Consider the following 4,926-nt stretch of genomic DNA (forward strand, 5'->3'; position numbering starts at 1 on the left):
CATAAATGTATCATTATTTTTCCTTTTATTGATTGAAATTAATTTATTCCATCTGATTTATGGTCCAAATAAAGTCCCCGACAATTTCCATTGAAAAAACAATAAAAAACAGAAAGTCAAAAAACAAAGAAATACATAAGAAATTTAGAAAACAATAAAATACATAAGAAAATAAATGTGATTTTGAATTTTTTTTTCACTACATTTGATCAGATTCATATAAAGTGTTTGTGAACCAAAAATTAGCATTCTAGGGGCATTATTTAGTTACTTAAGGCAAACTTGATTTTACGCATAAATTAGCATAATTAATTAGCAATGAGATTTTTCGCAGAATTTGATCTTGTAGTTTTGTAGATTATGCCATGGGTAACGCGCGTGCCAAGTTTCGTCGCGATCGCGCGATCGACGGCCGAGATCATAAGGGGGGCTGAATCAGCCCCCCCCCCAGTCTTCTTAGGCATCGAAATAGCCCAGTCTATTTAGGGTTAAATCAAGTTTAATTGTCCAAATATTATCATACATCTAGATCTGATACATTGATGAAAAACTTATCTTTGTAAAATCATGAAATCTTAGCTCAAAATCAATAATTCTGATGATCACTAACACAGAAATGCATATGTGGGACAGTGTATTAATGTTTTGAAAAATACCCAACATTTGATGGAATTCCGTGCTTATTTTGCTAATTTCTCAGCAATTACACATTTTCTTCCAGAGCTTTTTGGCACATATTTGTTATCTATACGTACAAACACTGTGGTTGTAATTTCATTTGACTCTGTTCGAACTCATTTTGAGATCCTTGCCACAACTTGTATTCATATCTTTAAATCAGGAAGCTACCATCTGTGAAGGGATATGGATGCACATAATTTAATGATTAAAACATAACCATAGCCCTTTTTTGGTGCAAAGGAATTAAGATTTATCTGATATTTGCTTATTTATTGGTTATTTTTGTTGTTATCACCGTTGCCATCATTGTTTTCATGATCTTCATCTCCACCAACAATTATCATCTTCATCATTGTCATCATCGTCATCACTATCTTCATCATCACCATCGTCATCATCATCACCATCATCACCATCATCGTCACCATCATCTTCATCACCATCATCTTCATCATCACCATCATTATCACCATCATCATCACCATCATTACCATAATCATCATCACCAGCATCATCATTGTCGTCATCATCAACATCATCATCTTCACCATCACCACCACCATCATCATCATGATCTTCATGATAATTACCTTCACCATCCAAATTTTGATCAATAAATGTGAATAAAGTGAGTTAGGTTAATATTAGAAGGGTGATATAAAGATGAGGTTAGTTATGGATAAAATAGAAGGGCAAGATAAAACAAAGAATAAACTAAGTGAGAGGGAAGGGTGAGAGGCAGAGAAAGAAAATGAGTGAGAGGAGATATAGACGTGAACACAGGACAGAATTTGATTTTTTTCCCTTTTATTTTATATAACTAGTGGCTATCGTCTTTAACAATTTCTTTATAAATTAAAAAATTAAATATATTTACGTATTTTATTGTTTTTTAAGTTTCATATGTATTTCCTTGTTTGAGACTTTTTTTATATGGAAATAGTCTTGAATTCTTAATATTCTGACCATAAACAATATGAAATAGACAAGTTCGTAGGTATTTCATGGGCAATTTTGGTCAAATGACCTTTCATTTCTTTCATCATGCTAGGCAGATTTCAAAGCAAGATATTACGTAAGCTTGCCTTACATAGCAGGATGAAGAAATTGAATAGACCAGGTGACTAGAATAGCACACCAATGAACACTTAATGAAGGTATTTGTTGCATTCCTACTTTGAATGCATATCTTAGCATGTTGCACAATGTACTTGACAAACTGTGAAATACCAGTCGTTCGTGGAAGCATTGTTGTTTTTTGTGGATGTAAATGAAAACGACAATTCAAAAGAATATATGAATAATCAAGACATCAAAGTTGGTGCTTATCTCATTAGATTTTAAAGCACCATGTCACTTTAGTACAAATGACCTGATCATGCGCAGAAAGGAACTATGAACTGGCTTATTAATTGAGTTTATTCAGTAAAAGAGAAATAATGTTAAATTTATGAATTTTGGCTAAAAACACTATTTGCATTGGATTTGTAAACAAATTCACATTTTGGAGCAATTTTGGATCTGCTAGCATTCAAGAAATGCTCCGTTATTTTGGAACCGTGTAACCGGGGGTTGCAATTTTGGCCTCAAAAATAGTGGGAGAATTGAAAGTAAATAAGTCAGTGAGTGATGTGGTCAAAAGTGGGGGGGGGGGGGGCTTAATCAACCCCCTCCCCCCAGTCTTATTAAGGTTAACTGTAAATTGCTTGCTCGTTTTCAAAAATGAAGAGAGCACTCACATTTTTTTTTTCATTTTTACTTTTATTAAGTAAAAAACATACATATTTTTAATATATACAGAATGGAACGTACAGAATCGTATCAGCAAGATCATTCCTGCTGATGAAATAGTTTTATCCACAAGACGGATAGACATGTAGTGAATTCAAAATTAAATACTAACAGAAATACATTTGATGAGAAATAATGACAATCAATGTAAATTATTTAAACTGGTGCGACCAAAGATTCACCTTTGGTTCTTTGCAGATGATTTATCCGTTCAAGTTGACGACAGAATTAGCTGGATATGACTAAGCGTTGACTATAAACAAAAAGAGGGCAAAAGTCACAATCATCACAATATGGAATTACCAGGTTTCGAGGGAAAAACGCATTCATTGATGTTAAAGGGGAATCCAACCCAAATAAAAACTTGTTTTTATAAGAAAAAGAAAAATCAGACAAGTTGATAGGTGAAAGTTTGAAAAATATTGGACAAGTAACAAGAAGTTATGAATTTTTAAAAGTTATAAATATTGGTTATCATTATACCCATGGAGACTTCAAATTGGCCGCTTATGTGATGTCATAGTGATGTAAGGCAAGGACTACACTTCCATGTACTCCAATACATATTCTGGCTAAAATGTCATTTTCCCCAAAAGTTTTATTTCAAATTATATTTTTCTTTCATGAGGACATTAAACAACTACTACCTGAGTTATAATTAGATTACTGCCCCTGGGGAATGGGTACTTATATAGGAGAAAACCACAAATCCCTGATAATAAAGTACATGGCCTATGGGAAAGTTATCCTTGCCCCTTGTCATAATTTACTCACCCAGTTGCCAATTTTGAAATCTACATGGTATTAGTGATCTCAATTTTAAAGCAGCTATAACTTTCTTATTGCTTGTCTGATTTCTTTCAAACTTTCACCATTCTGTTTGATTCATTATTCTCCTTCCCAACACAACATTCTATGGCCAAGGCTGGATTCCACTTTAAATGATCCGGGTGGGGTGTCGTAAACCTTGCTCATTAAGGTACACAAGACTACACACAACTAGAATATGTTCTTATGTGCTAAGTCAGTTACATAGGTATATATCATTTAGCGCAGAAAGGATCACCGGTCTTGTGTAAAGTCATGCATAACTTAATTAGACCTCTATAAAACCACCTTTGGCTCTTGTACGGTGACAACATATTTACTCGCAACTGGATAGAATACTGCAATTCTCTATCTAAAATATGAGATTGCGACTTTGACATCGGTCTGGAAAAAAATTACTTACCTTTCTTCACGATCTATCATCTTTCCATGCCTGTTCTAATGTGATGCGATAGGTGTACAAGTATCAATTGGTGGATACAGGCTCATTCACATATGGTGCTACACACCCACTTAAGATATTAGTCTTATAAAATCAAATGGGATTTGGGACGACACAATCTGAAGATGGGTCAGAATATTTTGGGGTGGTTTAGGAGGCGCGATAGCTCAGTCGGTAGAGCGGGGGTTTAGGATTCTGGTGACCCGGGTTCGATTCTCAAGTGGTGCGCTAGTGCCTTTTGGTAAGGCATTAATCCTCATTACCAGGTCCCTCGGAGAGGACCTTAAGTCGATGGTCCCCTGGTTGCTTGCTCACAGGCATTCGTGCTCTCTTAGCAGTCCGGTAAAAAACCTAGGTATGTTTTCGGTATGTTCTCATGGTGCCTGACTTGAAATAGTTGTCTTACCAATAAATTTCTTCAAAATGCCAGGAAAATATAAAGTTATGGTAATAATCAGGGCATCACATTGAGCACTCTACCATGATGATATTTTTAGAAATAACACATGAGTGCTATTCACACATGGGGTGGGTTGTAGCACCATATCTGAAGAGACCCATATGTGTGCTCAGTACTCTGTAACCAATTACAGCATAAATAAAAAAATAACATTCATATGACATTGAGCAATTTGCAGGTTGATTATGAGAACAAACCGTCATGGACAAGCCCGGCAACAGAAATGGGTGATTCAGCACCTTCATAAGATCACGATAGTTTTCAAACTTTATAGACTGTCCCTCTTCTTATGGTGGAGATATGAGATTACTGTGAAAATAAACGAACACCCCTCCTCGACTCTCGTATGCTGATTAGAAATGGAAAGAAACACCACTTCCCAATATTCAAATACTGTTCACTATGAGTTCACGGCTTTGAAACTGTGGGGAGTACATTTCTTCCTTCTGAATTGGGCCGCATGAAAATGAATGGATATCCCTCACTCAAGTCCACTGTCTTAACTTTTGAAGCAGTGAGTTATAGTTCTTCCTACTTTTCACATACTGTTTCCAGTCCACAGCTTTGAGACACTAGCAAATATATTCCTTCCGAATTTGGCTCAATGAAAATAAAAATTTAATGACTATCGCTTGTTCAAATCTGTTGTCCACAAGTTTGAAATAGTAAGAATCATTTTCCATTCTCCAGCTCTGTTAACAGTCCACAGCTTTTTAAACAGTAG

Source organism: Lytechinus variegatus, chromosome 19 (genome assembly GCF_018143015.1).
Source record: "Lytechinus variegatus isolate NC3 chromosome 19, Lvar_3.0, whole genome shotgun sequence".
In the NCBI taxonomy this organism is placed as follows: domain Eukaryota; kingdom Metazoa; phylum Echinodermata; class Echinoidea; order Temnopleuroida; family Toxopneustidae; genus Lytechinus; species Lytechinus variegatus.